General features: G+C 40.7%; 1 pseudogene across 1 annotated transcript; it reads left to right on the top strand.

Moving 5' to 3' along the window:
* The first annotated feature begins 266 nt into the window (after positions 1-266).
* Positions 267-16,633, top strand: LOC148849837 (T-complex protein 1 subunit beta-like; annotated as a pseudogene). The gene is made up of 11 exons (XR_016099464.1): positions 267-437; positions 847-918; positions 1,005-1,061; positions 1,807-1,872; positions 2,005-2,116; positions 2,448-2,576; positions 6,387-6,458; positions 6,992-7,108; positions 7,505-7,581; positions 8,120-8,605; positions 16,338-16,633. The product of XR_016099464.1 is annotated as a T-complex protein 1 subunit beta-like (transcript).
* The last annotated feature ends 771 nt before the right edge of the window (positions 16,634-17,404 follow it).

Here is a 17,404-nt window from a genome sequence, read left to right on the forward strand (position 1 = left end):
GCCCCAAATTATCACAAGGAGGTTGAGACAATTTTGTTATGAGCACGTTGTGGGTAGTTCACCTATTCACGCCTAAAGTTTTCCCCTGCGCACTTGGGCCTCCAAAACTTTGATCAACGGTTGAAAAAGAGTAAAAACGAACTTTGACAAACGACTCTCTTTTAACGGCGTAGATCGATAAGACGATAACTAGTATACTGTATGAACGGTGTTGGAGAAAAGTCTATTGAAAATTATAAATTTTCGGTCACATATATCATGTTCTTTAGTCCTCACTGTCACTGGGAGTGAGGAGGTTTAGACATCAGACTGCAGCGGAACTTAAATTGACTCTATTCGTGTATTTGTGCTTGCTGGGGTTTCTTTTCGAAGAAAAATATTCAAATCCTAAGCATCTCGTGTCTCTTTAGCCAATTGCTGGTGTATCACCGATCGAGGTCTTTCCACTACTCTTTCAGGGTTTATGCCTAGAAGCTACACAGACTTCTAAGTTTGATGTAATTTAGGGTTTTGCCTCATTTCATGTTCAACATCTCTACTCGCACCTGGCCTAGTTTAGTTTCCGGTTATTTTTTTTTGATAATTAGTTTAGTTTCCGTATTTCATGCGTCGCTTTTTACGATTTTAAAATTTTCGATCCCTTTTCAACCATCAATATTGGCAAAATGGTATGCAATTTATCCTGATTTCTACAAGGTTTAAGCGTCCTTAAAAAAGAATGCATTCGCATAGAAGCTTAATGCTTCAGTTTCTTTACATTTAGGGAAAGTGATGTGTTACCGTCTGGAAAGGTTTCGTTTGCTGGATCTTCAGTACTAATTGTCATTGCTTCTTTTGTCTTTTTAGTTTGTTCCATAAAATAATTTGTTTGTTGGATACAATTTGAGCGAGCGGGTCTTCACTACCTTAACTATGGCGGTATGCTTTCATTGATAATCTAAAAAATTTAAGGTTTAAGATTTTGCTTGATTCTGCATTTATACTTGCTTTGAGAGTTATTGTAGGTTGACAAACTGTTTAAAGATGAAGCTACTGAAGAGAAAGGGGAACGTGCCAGAATGGTTAGTTTCATTTCACTATCCTGTCCCAGAACTTATATTTGAATGATATACATGCAAACTAGTGTCTGAATATGCATCTGAAAATATACGGACTTGTCTGTAATGCATTTTGATAAATGCCCATGCACACAAGTCTTATCTGTTCTAGTGAGTATTTTTTTAAGCGTCATCGTTTTATATTTCTACTCTTGTCGCCTGTATTCAACTTTTTTTTTTTTAACTAGGTAACCGATTAAAAAGATACTGACCAAGATTCCCCACTGCTATTCTTTCTCATAGAAGTGTGTTTATATAAAATTTATTTTGTTTACATATTATTTACTGGAACCTTACGTTCTTATTTATATGTTTCTGTAATTTATTATTGTTCTTTAAAACCTCTTTAAATTCTTGTTTTGAGACTTGTATTTGTTAGCTTTACGAATACAGCATCTCATTTTTCCCTTCGAGAAGCCTATGTGTGTTTTTCTTTCCACTTTTGGTAAGAAATGCCTACAAGTTTTTATAGACGTGTTACTGTTGCGGAAATCTTTTTTAGAGGTCTTTCTGATGATGTATGCTTTTTTTTTTTCTTTTCTTTTCTTTTGGATGGTTTTTTACTCATCTTTGATCATAGGAGATATTGCTATAGTTAAAAAATTAATACAAAGTTTTATTGATTAGGTAGAAAAACCCATGCTGATGCATTTATAGGTTTCTCCTTATTCCTTTCTGTTGATTAGTCATTTGTATGCATTTAATTTAGGCATCCTTTGTTGGTGCTATGGCAATTGCTGATTTGGTCAAGGCCACTTTAGGGACAAAAGGAATGGTAAGCCTTAGTTTTCTTTCTTCCACTTTTCTTTTTTCATGTACTTGTTTGTTGTCTAGAATCCACAATTATACTGAGATTCTATTTTTATTTTAACTGACCTTGCCCATTTCAAATGCATTTTCTGTGTAGGATAAAATTTTACAATCAACAGGCCAGGATCGAAGTGTGACTGTTACTAATGATGGTGCTACCATTTTAAAATCCCTTCATATTGACAATCCTGCTGCCAAGGTCCTTGTTGGTATCCTTCTTTTTGGTTCATATGCTTGTTGTCCATTGGCCACACATTTTGATATGATCATGAACCCTAACTTGTCTCATTCTAGTGTTGTCAACTGTGGTACTTATATAGTTGGTGTTTATTTTTTTTTTTCAAATTATTTTAGTAGTTGACTTTTTATGATACTAGTATATACTTTTCAATAAGTCTCTTTCAGTATTTCAAGGAATCCCCAGATCACAACATCAATAAATCTATAGGATAAGTTAACTATTTTCAGAGGACTATCAGTTTTCATTTTTTCATGCTTATGTTCTATGGTTGATGCTTTTCCTTAATTTAAGGGTATCAGACATCTCAAAAGTTCAAGATGATGAAGTTGGTGATGGGACAACCTCTGTTGTTGTCTTGGCTGGAGAACTTCTAAGAGAGGCTGAAAAGCGGGTTGCGGCAAAAATTCATCCGATGACTGTAATTTCAGGTTCCTTCATGCTTCCACCAATGTCTTGAACTGTCATATTTTCTGCATAATTGACAAGGATGTATTTTAAGCCTTTTTTGGGCTTAATGGGGCTACACAATTGGAGGGATGTTGCATGTATTTAAGCTTCTGTAACACATCTTGACAATTTCTGAGGTCAACTGCATTCAACAGAGCCTTATGCCCTTCTATGGGGTTGTCTACATAAATCCTATTTTACCATTCCACTCACTCAAGGCCCTAATCCATTGTTAAATTATGAGCATTTAAGTCATTTCTCACTACCCTGTGTCCCTTTTGGCCTGTCTAATATTTCTAGAACCTTCAAGTTCCGCCAGACCTCTTCTTATTGCTGCAGTAGGTGGTATTTTGTTCATGTGCCAAAACCATATTAGACCACTTCTCCCCATTTTTTACCTATTGGGCTACTCCCATTTCTAATGACATAGTACTGTCAGAGGCTCAATGTTGTAAGTAAGAATGGTGTGTGTGTGTGTGTGTGTTGTGAAGGAATCAAATTCTGTTATCTTGAAAAGTGAAAATGGGACAGTAAAAAAACGTGCTTGTTCAAGATGATGTGTTGCAAAACTTCTATTAAAACCAAAGTAGATGATAAAATGGAACTGTAAATTAAACTTACTTTAATAATCTATGACATGGGGAATTGGATTTTTGTTTGGAATTGGGTATTAGCTCACTTAAATTACATTTGAGTCCATAATTTGCTCATCTAGCAGTTATTATTATTTAACAAAATCTAGCACTTGAGACTACTACTTTTGATTTCCTCTTTGAGAAAGAGAAGAAAGGTGAAGAAAGCTATTCTTCTTTGACAAAAGAGAAGAATAAAATTTTGATCGTCTTTGAGAGAAAACAAGGGCAATCAATCCACTTTTGGGGTGTTTTTTAAGTTGTTTTCACCAACCACTTGCCTGTACTTTTGGGTAATTCTCCATCAAGCTTTTGAAGGGTTGAAGGGTTTCTACAGTCCATGGTTGGTGAGATAGTTCCTTCATTTTGTTCATTTGCACGTTGTGTTGGTGATTATTTGTGTTTTCAAAACAAGGCTCGTTCTTTTGTTGTTGATATCCCTATGTTGTAGAAGTTGTAGCCTGTTATTTACTTTAAAATAGTGGAAGAGTGGTCGGACCAGGTCCCGTGTTTTTCTTCTTTATATTGGAGTGTTTTTCACGTGAAAAAATCTTGGTCATGTTCTTGTTATTTGCTTTGTTGCATAGGTAAATCTCTATCATTTACCTAGCAAAACTTAGGCTTAGTTTGGAAGGAGTACAAATACAAATTTGTAGAGTACAAAACCTTGTATTTTGTATTATTTTGCACATATTTGCACAGTACATAATTGTATTTGTATTCCTTCCAAACTGAGCCTTATTTTAGAAGTAAAACTCCATTGTTTGTATGGGTAAAAGCGTAAAACTCATATGTTACGTTATACCTATTGTGCGATTTTTTACTTACAGAGTTTTTTCCTTGGCTTATTCAATGTTCATGGACAAGAAGGGTTCGTTTCCCAACATACACCAAATTGCCTGGCCTCAGAATTCCTCAAAATTAGAAGCCCAATGAGTGTCTGATTAGTGAGTGGCTCATTTAGGAATTGGATTTTTATTTTTTTGATAAGTAAAGTAAAAGTTTCATTAAAGAAATAAGAGTTTACAATTTAAGGGTGGCAAGTCATCACCCATAAACAAAACAAACTGAGATCAAAGTAGGCTTTCCACATTACATATTTGAAAACCCAATACTTCCCCTAACTTATTTCTCAAATCCTCTTGATCTATGTGCCTGAAATCTGGAAGAATCAGCATCCTGTCTGCCTCTGATCTACTAGCAGCAGCTACCGTCCTATCCATACCACAAGCTTTGTCTTTGAATATTCTTCTATTCCTGTCCTTTCATATGTTCCGGCATACGAAGAATGGAATGCAGCTCCATATCACCTTCGCCTTCTTACTTCCACTCAGCCTGGGCTATGTAGAAAAAATCTTTGCAGTTGAAGTTGGGTGAAAACCAGAAACCCTGAACATAGCCGTGATCACTTTCCATAAGAAACCAGAAAACTTGCAGGTTATAAATAAGTGACTGACATTTTCCTCCTGCTCCTCGCAAAGACAGCATCTTCTAGCCATATGGAATCCTCTTGACTTCAGATGATCAACTGTCAATTTGCTATCCATTGCTACCAGCCATGCCAAAGCCTCAACTCTTGGTGGAACTGGGTTTCCCCAGATTCCTTTAAGTTGACTTAAGCCTGTGTTGGACCTGCTAAGAGCCATGTGACAGGTTTAACTGAGAACTTTCCATTTTTGCATTCTTTCCACCAGAGCTCATCCCTCTGATGATTTGAAGGTTTTACACCCTCTAGTTTTTCTAGAAGAGAGATGCATTCTTCTACTTCTCCATCCAGCAGAGGTCTCTTAAATTTCAGATTCCAAATCCGCTGATCTCCCTTCTATAACAGTCATTATACTTAACCTCAACTTCAGTTAGCCTCTACAATCTTGGGCATAACTCGTGCAGCTTGCCCACCCCACACCAATCATCCTCGCAAAATCTGATCTTTGACCCATCCCTAACTACAAAACTAGTAAGACTTCTAAGTTTCCTATTAAAACTCATAATCGCCTTCCACACACCACCCCATAGGAAGCCTTCACACTCATTCAGGAATTGGATTTTGTCAGTTCAAAAACCTAATTTTATGAAGACTTAAGGTACTGCTATACTCCATTAATCTTTTCTTTCTAAAATCAGCATCTTGTCTATAATCTTTTCCTTCTTTCTTGTTACTATTCTTGAACAAACTTTCAACTTCGACAAAAGAACTATAGCAGACACCCCTAATGCTTGTGTACTAACAGCCATGGGCAGAGAACAGCCTTAACTTTTTTTTTTCTATCATATCCTCAGAGCTACTTATATTCTAACTCTGGATCATAATTGTGTTGCCAAATTCATGGGTTTCTAACCCATCTGATCATGCTGATTTTCTTCTTTTTTGATGCACAGAATTTGTTAGTGGACTGCTTTGGTGGTTGGTCCTGATCTTCTTGACTTATAACAGATGTGGGGCCTCAGGCCCCTAGATACAAAAGACTATACTATAAATATTGTATTTTTTAGCATCCACTGACTACAAGTCTAAAAACGAAATTTAGTGAAAATAACAAATTTCTACAACTAAACATCCAAAATAAGTTAAAAATGTTCCTAAATTAAATCCAGCAGAGAATGGAAAGGAAAACAGTAAAATTGTTATGCTCCTAGGCCCTTGCGATATTTGTCATATCCCCCAAATCTTTATGTTCATTTTGGGAGGAGTACAAATACAAATATGTACAGTGCAGATACAAGGTTTGTAAATACAATATACTATGCTTTGCAATGTACATATTTGCATTTGTACTCTTCCCAAACTGATCCCTAAGAAATTATTTCAAGAATCTTCAACCTCAGCATATGACTGGGCTTTGCCCATGGGTATCGGAACATTAGACCCCAGATGAGAAATCTCCCAAAATTTAAATTTTCTCTTCTGACATTTATTCTTTGTGACATTGAAAATATGCTTGGATTTCCAATGAGTATTGTAGTACTTTATGTGGATTGGTAGCTTAAAATCTTCATAGTTAATTATCATCGTGAAAATTTGGTCTTGTAAGTTTTTTTTTTTTTTGGCCCTGGAATGAAAGCAGTTTCTTTTTTCCCAAGAATTTATCTCCATATATTGATCCTACAAGTATCCTTACCTTTTTAGTGCCTTCCACTGTTCCGTGTGTGGTCCTTTAGGTTACAGGATGGCAGCTGAATGTGCCCGCAATGCTTTGTTGCAGAGGGTCATGGATAATAAAGACAATGCAGGTAATAAATTGACTATATTTTGAATATCAAGTTCTAATTCTCAATTGCTATCTTTTTTTCTTACTGTAGTAGTCTTCTTGTAAACATGGTATTTTGAAGACCAAACTATGCAAGTTTCTAAATTGTGGAACTTGTGCCAGATCCATCCATTTATGTCATTTTGTAGGGTTTTGCACCTGTGATATGTAACAAAGGGCCATCACAAGAAGGGAAACTTATGATAGTGCAAATTTGAGCATGGGTGTTAGGTATTTTAGTTTGAGCTCAGAAAAGTTCCACATCATGTAATGGCTCCTAAGGGGGTGTTCTCGAATACATATGATTTTACTTTTCAAAAAACTGCCACCCTCAGCAAAATCCCTCTATATTGTACCTGTTTCCCTTCGAAATAGTCACAAGTCTCTCTCTCTCTCTCTCTCTCTCTCTCTCTCTTATATATATATATATATATATATATACAGCTTCTATCATGTTTTAGTTTTTGATAGAAGTTTATGAAATCTCATGTATTCTCTTGTTCTGGGGTAATGCAGAAAGATTCAAAGCAGACTTGATGAAGATTGCAATGACAACTTTGAGTTCAAAAAATTCTCTCCCAGGACAAGGAACACTTTGCAAAACTTGCTGTGGATGCTGTTATGAGGCTTAAGGTATGTACTTTCATTCTTTCATAGTAAAAGGACACAAAATTGTAATAATTTTTTATGCCATCTTAGTATCTTCTTCTGCAAATTATACTTGGTGTCAGAGCTATTACTGTTTCATCTCACCATGTATTTCACTTTTGTTACATCAATACAGTGGATAGACAATGGTTTTATATTTTATGTGTAATCTTTAGTTTCCTGCAATATCTTCTTGGAAATCTATTTCTTTATCCTTTCCATGTTATTATTTTCTTTTTGCCTTCCCCCTTTTTGTTTTGTTATCTGTGTGTGTTTGCATGTGCAAAGTTGGTTTGAAATTTGAATGATTCTTTCAATGTCAATTTTCTACTATTATTTTTGGTTGATATTGATTAATCGTTATCTCTTGGATAATGGCAGGTTAGTACAAATTTAGAGGCTATTCAAATTATTAAGAAGCCTGGAGGATCCTTGAAAGATTCTTTTCTAGATGAAGAGTGGGTTTCAATTTATGGTTGTTTGGATACGTCAAAGTTATAACTGTTTCTTGTCTTTGATAGAAACTTCTATAATTTCCAATTTCTCATTAATTCCTGTAATCATCGTTCCAATTTAAATGATTTGCATTTCTTGGTGTGAAGCTTTGGATTGAGGTTTTGCTTGTCGTTCATAATTTGTACTTTAACGTATCTTTATGTTTTTGATATCTGCTTCTGGTCTTTCAATGTCGATTTGTGGCCCTTTCTATGTTAGTCTTTTTGGTCATGCCACATTTTGATTGCTGAGGTGGAAGTTCACTTTTAACTGATGTGATGCACTAGCAGAAATGTAAAAACATGTAATGTTTTCAAGCATTGTGAAATCTCTTATGAACCTAATATGCACTCTCATTCCTGGTTAAGATTTAAATATTTTTGGCATTCTTCTTGATTTGCACTCTTTCAGATGCTGTGAGCCTGGGATACTACTTTTACTGTTTCCCCACACTTGTATACACTTCTTGTTCTTAATTGGAGTCCTATTCTCTGTTTGCAGATTTATTCTTGACAAGAAGATGGGCATTGGTCAACCGAAGCGCATAGAAAATGCTAAGATTTTGGTAGCAAACACTGCAATGGACACTGACAAAGTAAAGATCTATGGGACACGTGTTCGTGCTGATTCTATGTCACGGGTTGCACAGATTGAAGGGGCAGAAAAAGAGAAAATGAAAGAGAAGGTGCAGAAGATTATAGCACATGGGATCAATTGCTTTGTGAATAGACAGTTGATTTACAATTTCCCTGAGGAACTATTTGCAGATGCGGGAATTTTGGCGATTGAGCATGCTGATTTTGATGGAATTGAGCGTCTTGCTCTGGTAACTGGTGGTGAGATTGCATCGACCTTTGATAATCCAGAGTCGTTTAAGCTTGGGCACTGCAAGCTCATTGAGGAAATCATGATTGGTGAAGACAAATTAATTCACTTCTCTGGGGTTGAAATGGGTCAAGCTTGCGCCATAGTATTAAGAGGTGCTAGGTATGTATTTTGTCTTTTTTTTTTTTTTTTCTTTTTCCTTTCAACACATATTTGACTCTTTCTTTGATTTCCTGTTATTTGGATACAATATATATTCTTACTGTTATTTATTATTTGTTATGTTATTTTTAATCCATTCATTTGTTATTTTATATTTGATGCAATGTGCTATTTATCAACCACATAATGACCTAACTGAGGTTTGAGTCCTGGAAAGGCTTTAGGCTGCACATATATGTATACAAACATGAAACTGGATGCAAGAAAAAGTTTGGTGCTAGGTATGTATTTTGTCTTTTTTTTTTTTCTTTTTCCTTTCAACACATATTTGACTCTTTCTTTGATTTCCTGTTATTTGGATACAATATATATTCTTACTGTTATTTATTATTTGTTATGTTATTTTTAATCCATTCATTTGTTATTTTATATTTGATGCATTGTGCTATTTATCAACCACATAATGACCTAACTGAGGTTTGAGTCCTGGAAAGGCTTTAGGCTGCACATATATGTATACAAACATGAAACTGGATGCAAGAAAAAGTTTGTGATTCTTGAATTTACAAACCATTGTCACATGTTAACTTGTTAAGGATACTGTTTCTTAAAATTTTCTAAATAACATCCTCTCCTGTTGCTGTATCCATTTCCTAACGGAATGGCCCCTCTCTAATGTTGCTGTATCCATTTCTTACTGTTATTTATTATTTGTTATGTTATTTTTGATCCATTCATTTGTTGTTTTATATTTGATGCAATGTGCTATTTACCGACCACATAATGACCTAATTGAGGTTTGAGTCCTGGAAAGGCTTTAGACTGCACATATATGTATACAAATATAGAACTGGATGCAAGAAAAAGTACGTGATTCTTGAATTTACAAACCATCGCCACATGCTAACTTGTTAAGGATATTGTTTTTATGGTTTTCTGAATAACATCCTCTCCTGTTGCTGTATACATTGCCTAATGGAATGGCCCCTCTCTAATGTTTTAACCTCCTCTTCCCTTGTTTGACTTATTTAATTTGACAGAGGACATATTGAAACGATCTGCATTGCGTTGTGTCTACTTGGCCTTGTAAAACTTTTACACAACAAACATAATTTGAGATTAATCCCAACAAGAGTTAATACAAGACTTAGATTCTTTTTTCCAAATCCTGCGACACTTTAGTATGAAGTTGAATCCCAACAAGTGTGTCTTCGGCGTCACCTCGGGCAAGTTCTTAGGCTATATTGTCAATCGGCGCGGTATAGAGGCCAACCCGGACAAAATAAAAACCATTCTAGATATGAAACCACCTCGGAAAGTAAAAGAAGTCCAGAGGCTAAAGGGCTGCATAGCCGCTCTAAGCCGCTTCTTATCTAAGTCAGCAGACCGTTGCCTGCCCTTCTTCAAGGCAGTCAAAGGCAAAGGGTTCGAATGGACCCAGGACTGCCAGTTCGCGTTTGACGAACTAAAAGGTTACCTCACTTGTATACCAACCTTAGCCCGGCCCGAGGTGGGCGAGGTTTTACAACTGTACCTCTCGGCGAGCGACGAGGCGGTCAGTTTGGTACTAATAAAGGAAACAAATCGGGTCCAACGACCCATATATTATGTTAGTAAAATTTTGTAGGGAGCAGAGGCAAGGTACCCGGAGATAGAAAAACTAGCATACGCCTTAGTAATAGCAGCTCAGAAACTTTGCCCGTACTTCCAGGCTCATACAGTCATCGTCCTAACTGACAAACCTCTCAGACAAGTTTTACTTAAACCCGAAGTCTCCGGTTGACTGACGAAATGGGCCATTGAACTCAGCGAGTACGATCTCCAATACAAACCGAAAACTGCTATTAAGGCCCAAGCTTTGGCAGATTTTATCGTCGAGTGCACTTTCATCCATGAAACCCCACAGGTCGAGCCCGAGGTCCCCATTTGCGGTGAACCCGGAGCTCTTGAGCCCATAGAGTTCGAACCCCGTGAAGTAGCATCCAGTGTGGCATCTCTCCTGATCAAGCGAAGGGCGAATTGGGATGAGGAGCCCTGGATTCTTCACGTGGATGGTTTCTCGAATCGGCAGGGCAGCGGAGTTGGAATAGTCTTATGCGGCCCGAGTGGCACAAGAGTAGAGTACGTGCTACGCTTTGAATTCGCGGCATCCAACAACGAGGCAGAGTACGAAGCACTAATCGTCGGGCTGGACCTAGTGCGAAAGTTAAAGGCAAAACACTTGGTCATCAGTAGCGATTCTCAGCTCGTGGTAAACCAAGTTACCGGTGAGTACGAATCACGCGATCTCTCCATGATCGCATATTTGGCCAAAGTAAAAGAAGCCCTGTTCAACTTCTGATCACACATCATCAGGCAAATCCTGAGGTCCGAAAACACTGAGGCTGACGCCCTGTCCCGGTTAGCTAGCACGAGTCACAACAATATGAGAACTGTGTACATAGAGGACTTACCTCGGCCTAGTATTCTCTGGGGGACAGAGGAGGTCGCTCTCATCTTAGAAGCAGAGCCGAGCTGGATCGATCCACTCGCGAGCTTCCTGATAGACGGAACCCTCCCTGTAGATCGCAATGCCGCCAAAAGGGTGCAGTGCCAGGCGGCCAAATATGTCATAATAGACGAACGGTTATACCGACGGTCGTACACGCTCCCCTATTTGCGGTGCCTGCGACCTACCGAAGCCGAGTTTGTACTCCGCGACACTCATGAAGGCCTGTGCGGCAGACACTTGGGGGGCAGAGCACTCGCCCAAAAGGCACTTCGACAAGGATACTATTGGCCAACGATGAAGGCAAAAGCTGTCGAGCTCGTTAGAAAATGCGACAAGTGTCAAAAACACGCTAACATCCACCATCAACCTGCCTCCGACCTCAAATACCTTGCCAGCCCGTGGCCCTTTGCACAATGGGGCATCGACCTCTTTGGGCCATTCCCACCAGGAACAGGCGGGAGAAAATTCTTAGTTGTTGCGGTAGATTATTTTACGAAGTGGATAGAAGCCGAACCTCTGGCAACTGTTACGGCTCGAAACATACAGAACTTCTTTTGGAAAAACATAGTATGTCGGTTCGGATTACCTCGGGTTCTAATTTTCGACAACGGCAAACAGTTCGAGGATATCAAGTTCCAAGAGTGGTGCCAGGACATGGGGATTTGGCAAAATTTCACGTCAGTCGCGCACCCACAGGCAAACGGTCAGACGGAAGTAATGAACAGAGCCATCCTGCGCGGATTGAAAGCACGTCTGGATCGAGCTAAGGGATTGTGGGCCGAGGAGCTACCAAGTGTCTTTTGGGCTCACCGAACGATCGAAAAAGCAGCCACGGGAAAAACCCCCTTCAACCTCACCTACGGCACTGAAGCGGTGATCCCGACGGAAATCGAAATACCAACGTTGCGGTTAGAAATATACGACGATCGGACGAACGGAGACGAGTTACGCACCAACCTCGACCTACTGGACGAGGTAAGGGACCTCGCGCACATCCGAACAGCGGCATACCAGCAGTAGGTAGCTCGCTACTACAATAGTAGAGTAAAGCGACGAAGCTTCCAAGTCGGCGACCTGGTCCTCCGGAAAATTATGGTGCCCGAACCTGGCGTCGGCAAGCTTGGACCTAATTGGGAAGGTCCCTATAAAGTAGAAACAGCGCTCAGTGGCGCATATGAACTCGAAACCTTGGAAGGCAAACGAGTACCCCGAACGTGGAACATCGTGAACTTGAGGCGATACTACCTATAAACCACCTAGCGAAGTGGACGAAATCAGGCCGTGCCACAAGGCAAGCCGAGGAACTTCGGCACATTATCAGCTCGGCAAAAAAAAAAAATCAGTTCGCGGCATAAAAGACCACAGAAATCTAAAAACTCGGCAAAGAAACAGCTCGGGGAAGATGAGCAAGGGGAAAAAGACACTCCATTGCAAGAAACAGTACATTGGCAAAAAAAAAAAAATTTACATGCCCGGAGCCACTTCTTCGCCATCGGAAGGCACTTCAACAACACCCGAAGGCCCTGCCTCTCCTTCAGAGTCCGGTTTGCCATCGGCAGCATTGGCCATCTCCTGAGTTATGCGCGAAGTGGTTATGGCACTTACATCGAGGTCAGGGTATGTATTCCGGATCATCCACCGGCTCAACTTGAACCCCCTCCTGTAAGAGTCCACCATCAGATCATCAACACGCGAGGAGGCAATGTAGTCTTCAACTGCCTTCTTTTTGGCGTCTTCAATGCCTTGGGAGAAAATCTGTGTTTTCTCCCTAATGTCCTCCTGAAGATACTCGACTTGATGCTGCAAATCCAACTTCAAGTCCGCCATGTGCTTGACAACTACCCCCATGGCCTCGGCGTCACGCTGAGACCTCGCCTGTCTGGCCATCGCGACGCGAGCAGCTTTTTCAGCAGTGTAAGCAGCCGCCTCAGCAGCCTGGGTATTTGCCTTTGCAGCACGGAAGGCTTCAGCAGCATGAGCAGCAGCCTCAGCAGCTCGCGCCTGTCGCGAGCTCCTCTCCACTTGGGCAGCCAAGGCATGAATTGAAGAATTCACCTACCAAAAGAAACAAGTGAGCAAATAACAGCAGAAGCAACAGAATAAAAAAGGAAGACGGAATCTCACTTACCACCATGGCATGTGTTACGGCGCGGCAAGCGACCTGATTCAAGGGAAGATCGGTCCACGCCGTGACCTCCTCGGGGAAAGTAGCATCCCTACTCTTTTGAAGAGCGTAGTTTGGCATCAACACGCTCCTAAACTCCCCTTGAGCTCCCGAGCCTGAGGGCCCAGCCCGCGTATCAGCAGACCCGGAGTGAGGAGCACTTGAGTACGCAGGAGCGTCCGTATGAGTGGTTTCAGCGAAAGGCGCCCCGGCAGTCTCGTGCACCGGTGGAGTCACTTCGGGCTCCCTGGGCAGATCCTCTGTCGTATGGTCTGGGGTTTGAGGCTCTTCATCCAGGGGCAGCTCGTTACGAGTTCGCTTGGCGACCCGCTTCCTCCTCTTCATACCTTGGAACAAACGCCCGCCGCGAGTTCTCTCCGCATCCATCACACCTGCAGAACGAGTTCGACATCAGAAAAAATGAAGGAACAGAGCAAGCAAGAAACCGCATAGCCAGAAACCTACCTGAACTCAGGCCAGCTGCAAAAAGCTTAGCCTCCGTTAAGTAGTGGTGGCAGTTTAAGCCTTGTCGTGCCCACTGTCGGAGACCCTTCACCGTCTCTTTATCAAGAGTTACGCTCGAGTCGGGAGCGGCCTCACCCCACCCGGTCTGAAAGGGCCATCCTTGTGCACTTTGCACGCCGAAGTAGTCCCGCTTCCACGCCGGGACCTTGTTAGGGAGATCGTGCAGAAGCTTAAAACCCTGGCGAGGAGTAAGGTAATACGCCTGTCTCCCCCTAGGAAGAGGACCCGCCTATCTCTTGAGCATCAAGATAGAGGAGAATATCTCTAAGTCCAAGGGGAAATTCTGCTCGCAAAAAAGGGATATCGTCCCCACCAGGTTCCGAATAGAGTTCGGATGAAGCTGGCCAATGGTGACACCAAAGTGGTTTATGACTTCAACAAGGAGGGGATGGAAAGGAAGTCGCAACCCTACGGCGAGCTGTTCTCGAAAAATCACGATCTCGTCGGGACTGTGTTCCCAAGGAAAGCTACCCGAAGGAATGAAATATGTGTACCCCCCAGGAAGATTGTAGGACAGAAGTATGGATTGAAGCCCCTCAGGCGTCATGGTCGAAGGACCAAACCTGTCTAGCATCCGACCTCGGCGGGAGGTAGACGCCAAACTGCCCGAAGCAACTCGGCCCACTAGTTCATAGTCTTCAAGCTCCACCTCGGGGTCACTGAGGTAGTCTGGGGACACGGCTCGGTTGGTGGAACCTACGTCGTCCTTACTCGAAGAATCGTCTGAGCTATCAAAGCTAGACATTGGGGAAAAGATAGATTCAAGAAAGTACTCACCGGAAAGTTTGAAGAACAAGCTAAAGAACCGTGAAGACTGTATAACCAGCCTTGGCGTGAGCTGGAAGAGACTCAGACGCGAGTTGGAAGGTTGGATGCGAACTCGATAGACAACCGCAGAAGTGACAAACCAACCGGGGTCCCCCACTATTTATAGCTACAGTAACCAAGAATCGACCGTGCAGACTGAAGACGATCCGACGACCCACGTTCTTACCAACCGCACAACCCTTAAAGTCGAGACGTGATTGGCGCACGTCTTTCCGAAAAAAGCGAAACGTCAGCACGTCTTTTTGAAACCGACGTCGCTTCGACACGCGTCTTTTGGAATCTGACGCGCCGCACGTCTCCCTGACAGTCGACGGCGTATGTACAGCAGTGGCGTGCCTTTTTGAAATGACCCGCTGTCACGTCCCAGCGGCGCGAGTTGGTTTGAAATTTAAAACGAACGGTCACAATCACCAGTGTTCTTGAGTAAGGCACGTTTTCCAGCCTTCTTGAAAACCGAAAAAACCCTAGCAGCCAAACAAGTCGTACCATGCTTGGCACCAGGGAATTCCGTGCCCGAGGGCGCCACGCCTGACTGACTTGGGATCTGACGTTTTGGCAGCAGCACTCTAAACGGCCACCTGCCACCGCCACTGACGCCGCCATCTCCAGTTAGACGGTTAGGCAGTGACGGTTGGGCAGTGATGGTTCTGTCTCAGCAGAAGGGATGACAGCCGAGTTGACAAGCGCAAGAGTAATCATACCTGATCTGACAAGGGCCTCGGGACGAGTACGCGAAGTGACTATAAGAGCCCCCCTGCCCCCCCGACAACGGAGGTATGCAAACTTTGTGCTATCTGGTATTACCTTGCTTTTGAAAGATTCTAACTTGAGCTTCGGAGTCTCTACACCGGGTTCCCCCCGGAGCTTTCCCATCTCTCCCGTTTCAGGATCCCTGCTACCTCGTTCGAAAGCAAGGCAGCGGACAGCTAAGACCAGCCGGATCGCGCTCCATCAGGTTGGATTCCGTCCAAATCAAAATTAATTTCAACAGATTGAATGAACATAAATTGAATCGGATCAGTTCAGTTTTAATGGTTAGATTATCTGTAAAGGATTTATATTGGATTGAATCTTATTAAATCAATATCCAGTCCATTGATAAAAGATGACGATACAAATCTCAATGAACCAAGTTTGTATTGAAACCAATCTAAATCAAAATTAATTTGAGCAGATTAATCGGTTTAAACATTGAATTGGATCAATCCAAATTGGTCCAAAACATTCATCGTGTTGAATTAAACCTGATTCAACTGTAATGAATTCATATTGGATTGGATTGGATTGGACCAAATCCGGTCCAATTAACACCCCAGCTGATGAGAAAGACTCTGCAACTAGCATTTACGTGACGAATGCATCATAGTGGTTCACTATTGTCCACCAACTAAAGGTCAACAATAGATTTAACATTGCTTTCAAAGATTTTTAATTTACCGGATCAAATTCATATATGGCCTAATTAATTCAATGGGATAAAATATCCGAACCAATTGAAACGTTTATATTCACATATGGCTGCGTTTGTTTACAACGAAAACACCGGTTCGATAAAAATATTTACTTTGGTCCAATTTTTTCACTGTTTGTTTATGGTATAAATATGTTGTCAAAATCGATGTAAATTTGTGGATATGTTAGAATTTCGGTCGATATAAATGTAAATGTTTACTTTGATTATATTGCAGTAAACCTTTACACTCTTTCTTATCTATGTAAATAAGCCTTGTCATTCATACACTTTGAAGACCACCTCGAAGAACTCCATCGAAAAAGCAACTACAATGATGAAATCCGATCTCAATTATTTTTCGTCAACGACCTCTGAACCCGCGAATCCAACCAAGGATCTAAGACACCGATGACTTCTTACTTTGAAGGTAAGGGATTTTATAGTTGATTCCTCTTTTACATTTTGATATGTAAACAAGCGTTGTCATTCATACACTTTTAAGGCCACCTCGAAGAACTCCCCGGGAAAGCAGCTACAATGGTGAAATCTGATGATTATTTTTGTCAACGACTTCTGAACCCGCGAATCCAACCAATGATCTAAGTTCTTGCTACACTGGTGGATTTCATAGACCATTCTGCTAATTTTTTTTTTGGAAGAAATCAAGATCATAAATATTAAAAGCTCCAACAAGTGAAAGATTGAACTCTCTTCTTCAACAATTGAATTCTATTTGTAGAGAGATAACGTGCAAAAAAAAAAGGAAAACGAAATCCAGTGGCTGCAGCAGGTAGGACTGAGTGGGTTTTTGAGAATTTCATTCAACAGTCAATACTAATCATAATGATTCATTTAGATTGCAACAGTCAACACTAATCAATTTCAATCTGTCACAAAAAGACTGCTGAAACTCACGAAGGTTCTTCCATTGTTGAAGTTGTAACTTGTGAGTTGGTTAGATTTTAATTTTGGTGTTTGTATTGAAATCACCAAATTTTATGAAGGCTATTTACTTGTAAACTTTGCTTCACTGTAAAAATAAAAAACTAATTGGTTTCAGAATTAAAACTCTCTTTTTGAATCTTTCCAATAAATCCATTTGTCTAAATCAGAACAAGCCAAAACACACTGGCTATAACTAAAATTGGAACTGTATATTTCCGACAAAGCAGTCGAGTTTCCAATTGTTTTCATGTTATTAACCAAACGCTCACAAAACTGCATCATACTTTGTATCATCAAATGCCAAACAAAAAGAACTGCCCAGAATTCTCCCAAGCGTGTGCATCGTACCACACGTTCAAAGAAGACAAGGCACTAAAAGATTGTAAAAGATTT

The sequence above is a fragment of the Nelumbo lutea genome, chromosome 5, assembly GCF_056320005.1.
Source record: "Nelumbo lutea isolate HS-2025 chromosome 5, American lotus-T2T, whole genome shotgun sequence".
Taxonomy (NCBI): domain Eukaryota; kingdom Viridiplantae; phylum Streptophyta; class Magnoliopsida; order Proteales; family Nelumbonaceae; genus Nelumbo; species Nelumbo lutea.